The 12,296-nt window shown below is 35.5% G+C and overlaps 1 long non-coding RNA gene across 1 annotated transcript in view; it reads right to left on the reverse strand.

Annotated features, from left to right (window-relative positions):
- Positions 1-7,707: 7,707 nt before the first annotated feature.
- LOC118151460 (uncharacterized) overlaps positions 7,708-12,296 on the reverse strand; it is a 53,780-nt gene continuing 49,191 nt past the window's right edge. The window contains exon 3 of the long non-coding RNA XR_004739789.3: positions 7,708-8,991. This is a non-coding gene — a long non-coding RNA (uncharacterized LOC118151460). The remainder of the gene's footprint in view (positions 8,992-12,296) is intronic.

Raw genomic sequence — 12,296 nt, forward strand, 5'->3', positions numbered from 1 at the left:
CTGGTTCCCCAGCCCACCCTGGCCACCCCTCAATCCTCTAATGCAAATCCTGCATACTAAGCCCTTCCTGCATACAAAGAATCTTCAATTCAGGGCAGAGCAACCAGGAGAAAGAAAGTACTGATCAAGCAGCCAAGAAAACCAATACCCCCAACTTGAAATAATCAATCTAAACATTTATTCTAAAACAACAACTGATAAGCAAGGACTACCAGACATATGAGAAACACCAATGGCATTAAAGAGAAAGATAAAGATAAAAACCAGAGCAGTTGACCCAGGAGAATACAGTAGACATGCAAGAACAGGAAACGACTTTTCAAAAAATTCTAACTTGACTCTGTATGAGTTTTTAAATAATGTTGTAACCTTATAAACAAAAACATGAATCTATAAAAATGTGACAGAGCATAAAAACCAGGTGTTAAAAGTTTTTTTCCAATGCAAAAATCAAAAATTTATAGAAAAGTGGTGAAATAAAAAGTGCCTTCGAACATGGAATGGAAACACAAAAAGATGAAACAGATGACAGAGAAGATAAGAGTCTTAAAGTATCAATCTACAAAGTTCAATGCTCAATCAATTGGGGTTCTAGAAAGCAAATAGAGAAAATAGAGGAAAGTAAATCACTTTTTTTGAAGTAAGGAAGAAAATGTCTCAAAGCTGAAGGAAGACAGAAGCTATCAAACTGAAAAGGCCACTGAATATTTGCTCAGCAGGATGAATTTAAAGGAATTGGTATTTAGACATATATTGATGAATAAAGACAAAAGTCCACTGGAGCAATGTCATCAGTGGTCTGAGGGGAAAGTATTTTGAACCAGGAAGCATATTCCCAGCCAAATAACAATCAAATGTGAGAACAAGCAAAATCATTTTCAGGTACAAAGAAAAAGGACCATTATCCACCTAGCCCTCCTTCTCACCAAATCTTCTCTGATGAAATTACTTGCAAACATACTTCAACAGAGTGAAGGCAAAAACCAAGAAAGATGAAGATATGGGATATAGGAAACTGTGGAATAAAACCAAAAAGAAAATAAAAAGAAATCCCAGAGTGATGGTTCATAGCAGACATAGAAGCAACATTCAAATTAAAATAGAAAATCAACAGGCTCTGAGAAGATTGTTGATAAAACATACTGTGTCTTTAACTGAGAAAATGAGCACAAATCTGAAACATTTCAGTGATAGAGTGAAGAAGCTATGTTTCTTCATTCAACAAGAAAAAGAAATGGCAATTAAAACCCACAATTAAAATTTAGTATACAAAAACAAAAATTCTAAATATGAAGCAATCAAAATGTGATATACCTTTTAAAAAGTATAAAAATAGATAATTTATTTGACTGATTATAAAAACACTATCAGTGTTATAACATGAAAACCATGAAAAAAAGTATAATCTAGCAACTTATTCAATTCCACAGTACTTAATACTTATACACTTTTGGGGGTAAAAAACAAACTTCATAGGCTTTAAAAATAAATTATAGAAAATTTAATAACATTTTCAGAACAAAATGTTAAATGTGAAAGAAAAGGTATAGCTGATGGATATTAAAGCGGGGAGGGAATGATACAGGTTTTATTATTACCATCGTACACAGTATTCACTCAACAGATAGACCTAAAGTTGAGGAAACAAGAAATCAGATATACAGTTATCACAGATATAGAAAAAGTCACAACCAAAAACAAAGGAAAACTAAAATTAATAATATAACATCAAACATTGGGAGAAAGAATGGGAGAAAAGTTTAGTAGTGTTTCAATAGGTTAAATCCACAACATTTAGAGAAGAAAATAAATCACATTTAAAGTTGACTAATCAAGAAATAACAATATAAACATATTATCAGATTTATGGAAAGATCTATTTGAAAAAATTAAAAATAATTTTAACTCAGAAGAACGGGATTGCAAAAAAGACAGAAAACAGTATATTTTACTACTAAATATTTTTATTGATAATCTTTGTATAATCTTCCTATAATGTAATATTTCTATAGATGCTTTTGTATCTAGTGTCTCTTCAGGTGAGCAACATTTTGTGTAATATAAAGGCTTAGACCTATATAGACAGCAAGTAGTTAATGATGTAATAAAATAATAGGACCCGTAGCCAGGCACTGTGGGAGAATATGGTAGTCACAGGTGGGGTCATTGCTCACTGAGTGGGCTGACCAAAGGTGATGCCATCCCTTGGGTAACTACAAAGGCATGTGAAGTCCCCTCCCCAGAATACCAGGCAAATATTTATTTTCAGCTTAACTAAGCTGCTAAGATTCCCACAGCTCAGTAGAGATGGAACTGCTCACAGGTAGTCATTCTACCATCACTGCAGTCAGTTTTCAGTATGCCCTGAAAGTTCTATTCTTGCACTAGGACTTGAAGAGCTAAAACACAATACTTAGGTAGTTGTTTTTAAGTTCAGTAGCCTTGGGTACTCAATTATTTACTTCAACAAAAATTACTGAGTGACCACTTTGTGCAAGGCACTTGGGGAAATACAAAGATTAACAAGTCACAGTCCTTTTCTCAGGGAGCCTACAAACCATTGAGCAAGAGGGAGTTGTTCCTGCTACTGAATGACTCCTGGGTAAACAATGGAATTAAGGCAGAAAACACAAAGTTCTTTGAAACTAATGAGAACAAAGAGACAATGTACCAGAATTTCTGGGATACAAGGAAAGCGTGTTAAGAGGAAAATTTATAGCAATAAATGCCCACATCAAAAAGCTAGAAAGGTCTCAAGTTAACAGCCTAACATCACAGCTAAAAGAACTAGAGAACCAAGAGAAAACAAACCCCAAAGCTGTAGAAGACAAGAAATAACCAAGATGAGAGCTGAACTGAAGGAGACATGAAGAACCCTTCAAAAATCAACAAATCAGGACCCATTTTTTAAAAAATTCATAAAATTGACTTCTAGCTAGACTAATAAAGAAGAAAAGAGAGAAGAATCAAATAAACACAACCAGAAATGATAAGGGGGATGTCACCTCTGATCTCACAGAAATACAAACAACTATCAATAAACAACTCTATGCACATAAACTAGAAAATCTAGATAAAATGGATAAATTCCTGGACACAGACACCTTCCTGAACTGAAACAGGAAGCAATTGAATCCCTGAACAGGCCAATAACAAGTTCTGAAATCGAGGCAGTAATAAATCTCCTACCAACAAAATGAAGCCCAGGACCAGAGAGATTCACAGCTGAATTCTACTAGATATACAAATAAGCGCTGGTACCATTTCTACTGAAACTATTCCAAATAATTTAAAAAAAAAGGGGACTCCTCCCTAACTCATTCTATGAAGTCAGCACCATCCTGATAACAAAACATGGCAGAGATACAACAAAAAAATAAAGCTTCAGGCCAATATCCTTGATGAAGATCAGTGCAAAAATCCTCAGCAAAATACTGGCAAACCAAATGTAGCAGCACATCAAAAAGCTTATCAACCACCATCAAGTAGGCTTCATCCTCAGATGCAAGATTGGTTCAACGAACACAATCAATAAATGTGACTCATTATATAAACAGAGCTAAAGACAAAAACCACATAATTATCTCAATAGATGCAGAAAAAGCTTTTGATAAAATTCAGTATCTCTTCATGTTAAAAACTCTCAATAAACTAGGTATTGAAAGAATATACCTCAAAATAATAAGAGTCATACATGACAAACCCACAGCCAATATCATACTGAATGTTCAAAAACTGGAAGCATTCCTCTTGAAAACTGACACAAGACAAAGATGCCCTCTTTCATCACTCCTATTCAATGTAGTATTGGAAGTTCTGGCCAGGGCAATCAAGCAAGAGAAAGAAATAAGGGGCATTCATACAGGAAGAGAGGAAGTCAAATTATCTTTGTTTGCAAATGACATGATCCTGTATCTAGAAAACCCAATTGTCTTCAGCCCAAAAGCAGATAAACAACTTCAAAGTCTCAAAATATAAAATCAATATGCAAATATCATTAACATTCCTTTATACTAACAACAGGCAAGCAGAAAGCCAAATCATGAATAAACTACCATTTACAATTGCTACCAAAAAGAATAAAATATCTATGAATACAGCTAACATGGTAAATGAAGGACCTTTTCAAGGATAACTATAAACCACTGCTCAAAGAAATCAGAGAGGACATAAACAAATGAAGAAACATTCCATGCTCATGAATAGGAAGAATCAATATGTTGAAAATGGCCATCCTGCTTCAAGTAATTTATATATTCAATTAATTTCCATTTAAACTACCATTAGCATACTTCACAGATCTAGAGAAAAAAACATTTTAAAATTCATATGAAACCAAAAGAGAGCCCAAAAGCCAAGAAAATCCTAAGCAAAAAGAACAAACCTGGAAGAATCATGCTACCCAACTTCAAACTATACCACAAGGGTGCAGTAACCAAAACAGCATGGCATTGGTACAAGAACATATACATAGACCAGTGAAACAGAATAGAGAATTCAGAAATAACAACACACACCTACAACCTTGTGATCTTCAACAAACTTGACAAAAACAAGCAATGGAGAAAGGACTCCCTATTTAATAAATGGTGCTGGGAGTGCTGGCTAGCCATATGCAGAAAACTGAAACAGGACCCCTTCCTTATGCTACATACAAAAATTAACTCAAACGAATTAAAGACTTCAAAGTAACACTGAAAATATAAAAACCCTTGAAGATAATCTAGGTAATACCAGTTAGGATATAGGCATGGGCAAAGATTTCATGACAAAAACACCAAAAGCAATTGCAACAAAAGCAAAAATTGACAAATGGGATATGACTAAACTAAAGAGCTGTACAGCAAAATAAACTATCTTCTGAGTGAACAGACAACCTACAGGATGGAAGAAAACTTTTGCAGTGTATTCATCTAACAAAGGTCTAATATCCAGAGTCTACAAGAAACTTAAACAAATGTACAAGAAAAAATAACCCCATTAAAACGTGTGCAAAGGACATGAACAGACACTTCTCAAAAGAAGACACAAATGTGGCCAATAAACATATGAGAAAAAGCTCAACATCACTTATAGAGAAATACAAATCAAAACCGCAATGAGATACCATCTCACATCAGTCAGAATGGCAATTATTAAAAAAGTCAAAAAACAACAGATGCTGGTAAGGTTGCAGAGAAAAAGGAATGTTTTTACATTGTTGGCAGAAGTGTAAGTTAGTTCAGCTATTGTGGAAGACCGTGTGGCGATTCCTCAAAAACCTAGAGGCAGAAATACCATTTGACCTAGCAATCCCATTACTAGGATAAATCCAAAATATAAATAATTCTATTATAAAGATACATGGATCGTACCTTCACTGCAGCACTATTCCCAATAGCAAAGGCATAGAATCAACCTAAATGCCCATCAATGATATACTGAATAAAGAAAATGTGGTACATATACACCATAGAATACTATGCAGCCATAAAAAAGAATGAGATCATTCCTTTGCAGGGACATGGATGGAGTTGGAAGCCATTATCCTCAGCAAACTAACACAGGAAGAGAAAACTAAACACCACATGTTCTCACTTATAAGTGGGAGCTGAATGATGAGAACACATGGACACATATGCAGGAACATAACACACTGGGGCCTGCTGGGTGGGGTCAGGAGAGCTTCAGGAAGAATAGCTAATGGATGCTGGGCTTAATACCTAGGTGATGGGATGATGTGTGCAGGAAACCACCATGGCACACATTTACCTGTATAATAAAACCACATCCTGCACACGTAGCCCTGAACATAAAGTTGAAGAAAAAAGAAGAAAGAGTTGTATGTAGTTAATTTTAATACCAGACTGAATAAGTGAACTGGAGCATAAAGAAGTAAGAGAGTGCTTTCAACTTAGGAAGAGATCAGGAAAGACTAAATGAGCAGGCTGGGATCCTGGGCCTTGAGTCAACAGGATGCCTGCGATGCTGTGATACAGTGGTGATTTGGGACTTAATCTGAGAGGCTTATTGTCTAGGCTGTACCTATTCTGGCCAAAGACAATGTCAGAATGTATAGTTTCGGATGGCCCTGAATTTCTGTGATTAAATGCTACCTTTATTTTAAATGCCTCACTTATCCATATGCATTTTTCTTTGGAAAATATGAATCGGTAAAGTATAAATCTAGCAGTGTACAGAAGTCTATATTGTGGTATTAGCAAACCAAAACTAATTCATAACTCCAGCTGAATCAAAAATTCTGGGTTGTTTATATTTTTAATAGCATATTTCAACATATGTTCATGTCCATGTGCCTACATTCTACCCTCAAATCCAGAAGATTAAAGAACCAGAGAATGTTAAAATTGGAAGGGACTTTGACAATTATTCAAGATGTCCCATTGTATCATTTTTACAGATGAAGAAACAAGGCCAAAAGAGGGTAAATATGACTTCCCAAAATTACACAACCACAAAGAGCAAACTCTGGACTTAAACCAAGTTTTTGAATGCAGGTCCTGAAGCTCTTTCTTCTGGATAATACTATGCTAAAAGAAATATGAGGAAAAAAAACAAACATAAAAGAAGCAATGCTTCACAATATTGGCAATAGATCTAGAATTATTAGTGTTTCTGAAAAAAATTCTGAATAGGTTTTAAGGGATCTCTTTTTCTTAAGATCTTTTCTATTTGGACAAACTATATTGGCTCACAAAATACAAAATATTTCTCTTCTAACAATTTTAATTATTGTATTATTTAAACTTTTAAATAATCTTCTTATTAATTTTTTAATCTGTCAGATAAAGCAGACAGGAAAATGGTAAATAGCAAATTATGTACCAATGTATAATGTTTGTTTCATTGAAGCGACCATAAGAAATATTTTTTAAAATATGTACTATCTTGCTTTCCCTTGACATTGCACATTCAGAAACATTGTATTATTAAAGTACACTGTATTATAAAGTCTTGCAATAAGTACCTACAAAAAGTAAAATAATTTTTAAAATTAGAAATGGAAAAAGTAGACTATTGTGTCTGCTTACGAGTTCTTCATCATCTATCACAGTATCTGGCTTATAGGATATCCCCAATACATATTTGTTGAATAAATAAATGAATTAATACTATATTGTAATGGAATTCTGCATCAACTGTTGTATATCACACATTACATCCAATATTTATATGGCAAATTTGACATATAATACCATTATTTGGATGGATACAAACTTTTACCTACACTTGACTTAAAATCAATAAATCTTTCCTCAAAGTGGACTCCATGATTAAAGGTGTTTCTTTACACGCACCTTGTACCGTAATTAAATCCTGGCCGATAGCAAAAACCTGTTCAGAATAGAATATTTCTTTTCCCTCTTTCTTTACCCCAACTCATGGGAGGGTTCTAAAGGGGAAACTGATGTCTTACTCCAGACCCTACTTCCAAGACCGAATAAGGACTTCTTTACCAGCCAAGGATCTCAAGTTCAAAATGCCAAATGCCTTCCCAACAATGCTCTGCAGACATCAAACGGGTTAACTGGCAGACACCCCAGGAATTCTGGAAGCAACTTCTAACCCAGAGGGATATTTGCAGGGACCTAAAACATGGAAGTACACAACAGGAAGAGAAAAGAGACAGAAACTTACAAAGTGTTTCAAGATAAATATTAAGCCCTTACTGAAGAAGTTAAAGATACATACCCAATATGAAAGGCATTTTTAAATCATGAATATTTTATTTAACTGTTATGCATAAGTATTTAATATAGCTCTTATTGTCCTCATCCATTTTATAGAAATGAGAAAAATGCTGTGTTTTGAAAACCGCTGCCACTGAGGCTTATCAGTTGATTAAAAAGTAATAAACAAAACAACTACTTCTAATCTTCCTTGGTATGTTTGTATAACAAAAGTGATGTTGTAATAATCTCTAACTCCTCTATTTTAATGTCTGCATATTTATGCATCTAACTAGAAATAAAATATTACAAGCTTGGCCATTTTTTTCCAGTTATTTGTACATAAAGTACACTTAAAGTATAAAATGGTATGTCTCTTAGTTCCTCAAATGAATAACCATAAAACAAATATTGTGAAAAATGAAAACCAAAACACAGAAGCAAAAGTTAAGAAGCTTAAAAAGTTAAAAGTTAAGAAGTTTGTTCTTCCTAAATCTGTTTCTATCCCTGAGTTACTGTGACGCACCATCTGTCTGCACCTCCTTTGTCTCCTTCTGAGAAGCAAACACCTGAGTTGCAGCCATGCAATGGAGAGAAAAAATGGCCAACGGTGATTTGCAAATTTTGCTAGCCTGTTTGGAAGGTTAACTGTGGCTCTTCAAGACCATTTGATGCTCTGTGTCCCAAGTCCACCTCAGAAAGTGACAGTAGCCCCAGGAAGGATGCAGAAAATGAGGCAAAGGATTTGGCCACACCCCAGGAAAGAAGATTGCATAGACTCCCGGGGGTGAGAAACTCTGATATATAAATTTTGTACTTTTCTAACAAAATTGAATCAGGAACTAAAAGTAATCTGGAAAATTTTAGTCCAAATGAAGAGCTGAAGTCATTCAATCAGGGACTGGAGCAATAACAACTTGCTCACTTTATAAATGTAAGCATGTTTCCTGCTGTGAATATTCTGAGACACCCCATGCCTTCCTTTCTGATAGCCAGAAGGAAAAATATCTGCAACAAAATGATCTAAAAAAATAAGAAAAAGGAAAAGGAAAGCAAAGTATTCAATAATAGCTTTGTATGGGGATCTATATATTAGCATGTAGCAAAATGATCAATTAAATAAATTGATCATTTTGTTTGGGGACTTGGTTCTGGATGCAGTTTACACTTTTACAGCACTCTGGAGGATGAATTGAACCCTGCTGAACCTTCCAGCAGATCAGGGAGGTGTATTTCCTCAATGAGTTGCTCCAAGCTTGGCTTGCTTGTTCTTGCATCCACTGTTTGCATGAAGAAATCACAGCTAGACAATTTTCCTCACCTATAATAAATAAATATTTCCATTGAGTTACTGACCTCTTTTACTTGAAATTGTAAATATACCTTATTTTATTTAAAAAAATTCTTTACCACCCTAATTTTAATCATTTTTCTAAACATTTTCCATGTGTATCTCCCTTTCTAGTCTTATTTTTCAAATGTTCCCTTTTCTTATTTTAGCATTTTATTTCTTTGGCCATTTTCTAAACAGTTAAAATAAAAAATATTTTTTCATATGACTGTTGGGGAAAACAAGGGACTGAGAATGTGAAGGACCATTTGGCTCTCAGCTTCTTTCTCAAGCTAAACTTTTTATATTACCTCCCAAGGAGGCTCTACATATGGTCCCAGTGATATGCTAACAATATTTTAAGAATACATTTATCTCGCAACTTTAAATTTGTTTCACACTTTCTGATCACACCTCCCCTGGTGTACTATGAACAAATATTCTATGTAAATCCTATAATTTCCCACAAATAAAATTAAAATGCATTGTAACTTTTGTGTCAAAGGGGCTAATTTGTTCAACGTAAGTGTATAAGACTATCATACATTGTATAATCCTGCTTGTACATTTCATCATTTATAACTATACTGAGAGCCTCAGGAAGCTTCTCTGACCTTTGAGGAAAGCTGGCCTCATATTACAATAAATGTGCAACTCCTAAACAGGTCTCATGCCACAGAAGTCTGTATCTTCCCTTTTATGCTTTAGCAGTTCTAAACCGTGTAACATTTTCTCAACATGACAATGCTCTCATGCTCCTGCACATGCTCCTTCTGCCTCAATACCCTTCTCTGCCTTGTCCTATTCCTCCCTCAAGTGTGAGTCAGAACAACTCCACCTTCTCTGTGTCACTTTGTCTGATCAATCTCCATATTCATTCATCTGCAATGTGCCAAGCACTATGCTAGCTGTTGAGTTGGATAAAATGAAAACCCTGTACTTGCCCTCAAGATACATGATGCAGTGGTCAAAACAAGGAACACTGGGAACCTTTTGTGATGAAGGTCAGGAAGAGGTTTGGGGAAGTCTTCCAGAAGGAGATAATTGCTGAATCCAAATGTGAAAGATAAGCAGGAATTGTCCAGAAGAAGCAAGGACAGGGAGAGGCCATTCAAGACAAAGCCTGTGATGAAGAGTGGGACAGGAAATATTCATTGAGAGGCAAATATTCCATTGAAGAAAATTTAGATTTTATTTTTTTCCTGAAGGCAACAGAGAGCCTTTTAAGTAAAAGAATGAGATGGTCAAGTGTAGAGATCAGATTGGAGAGAACAAGGACGGGGCAGTTGGCAGGCTTATTTGTAAAGGGGATGATATATATGTATTTAATATGAGAAGAAGATGGAATAAAGTTTGAGAATTTGAGAGAGATAAATGAGTTATAACTGACAGGTCTTAGTGATTGATTGGTATACAAGGGCAAAAGGGAGTCAAGTGGGAACCACTAAGTTTCTCTCTCTTCTTGCTGTGGTGGAAGAGGACATCATTGAGATCAGGAACACAGAAGGAGGAGCAAGAAGTAATCATTTGACTTTGAACCTGCTGAATGAATAAGGAAGAGGCCTGTAGAATGTGCAAGTTGAGAGGTAAGTGCTCTCTCATCTATGCACCCAATACTCCATCATATTATCCCATGTACCATGCTGAGATTATCTATCTCCACCTCTAACTTTTTCCAGGAAGGGCTCTCCAAGATAAAAAACTTCCCCTTCAGACTGTCCTCAACCAGCCAATATTCCCCCATGACAAACAAGGCTCTCCCACTTTTCCTCTTTCTCTCAGAGGTCACCATTAGAGGAGTGCTAACTCACTGAGAAGTACCCTGCAAGGACTAGAGTCCATCACCACTTCTAGAGAAAGCAAAACATGGACCAAAGAAGAAAAGGCTATTTTCCTTCTATTCTAATAGCCCCATCCCCACATTTGCAAAGGCACCATGGTTTCAGAACTGAGTATTTTTTTTAAATAAATAAAGAAGCTAATACAATCTTAAGATTCCAACTTATTAACAGAAAACATGTAGACCTAAGAATTAAAAATAAATATGTCTTTAAAGATGACCTGGAAGGCTTTCTGTCTGCCAAGAACAGAGTTCAAGACCTCAGAAGGTCTGTTTTCCCAGAAATAGTAGATTACATTGCTATTGATGGGCAAAGGCATTAAATCATTCCGATTCCCCTGCAATTTTATTACTATTTAGGTGAGTTTCATAATGGCCTGAAATAATGGAAGAAATCTTGAGACTGGTCTTGGGTTGTAGATATTGGATCTATGATTTCATCTTTTGGACAAATGTTTCCAGTTCCTGCTTTTCTTTCCAGACGTGTATACTTGAGATGAGTTGTTCTCATGTTTGAATTATATTTTCATAATCTTGGTGGTGTCGGTGTACACAAATATTAATTCATTTTTAAAGCATTTTCCATCATACATATTTTATGTCAATGGAGTATTTCTAGCGATGAGTATAGTTCTTCCTTTGATGTTCTTATTTATTTGAAATTAGAGGAAGATTTCTGAAACCTGTTAAACATCAACAGGGCAATCACCAGCTGGAGAACATCTCCAAATGGACCAGAGTGACTTGCAGACCTAGAGGCAGCTCAACTTGCTGAGGAGAAATTGATGTTGTCCTCAGTATTCATTGACTTGTCTGGTTTTCATATGACAAACAGATGAGTCAGTTCTTCCTTTTTCTAAGAGACTCTACATGCTTAAGGTCAGAAATTAACCAAAGAAAAACTGGTTTTATAAGTATGAGCTGACTAGATGCCACGGTGATTCATTTCAAAGGTGCTGGCTATTTTCAAACTGCTGAGAGACTCTGTCATTCCCTGAACTTGGGAGGCTTGTTCTAGCACATGCACATATTCAGCTTGCCATATGAGCAAAAGTGAGATCATGCGGGTTGATCCTGGCAGAGTCTCTGAAAATGCAGTAATTCATGCTGTCAGTTACTATCAGCAGCAATTTGCTTCTGGATTGGTTCCTGTAAGCACTCATGTGAGCATTCTGCACAAAGGACCAGAGTACAATATTCTCTTGGATTTCAGGGACTTAGTGTGGTTTCAGCATATAATCAAAAGTGCCATGCCACATAGTTCACCACCTCACATTTTGTTTTAAAGAGACAGAGGCTTAAAACTGTATTCCTTTTTATTTTCCCCCAAATAGGAAGTTGGTGGTAATCTGGAATTTATCTTTAGAGCAATCTGTTAGCACTTCAGCAAAATCTACTCTGTTGGTAAAGTGCAGAGTAGATTTTTTAGCGAGGCATAATTTCACCATGTCTAAAA

Source organism: Callithrix jacchus, chromosome 2, assembly GCF_049354715.1.
Source record: "Callithrix jacchus isolate 240 chromosome 2, calJac240_pri, whole genome shotgun sequence".
Classification (NCBI taxonomy): domain Eukaryota; kingdom Metazoa; phylum Chordata; class Mammalia; order Primates; family Cebidae; genus Callithrix; species Callithrix jacchus.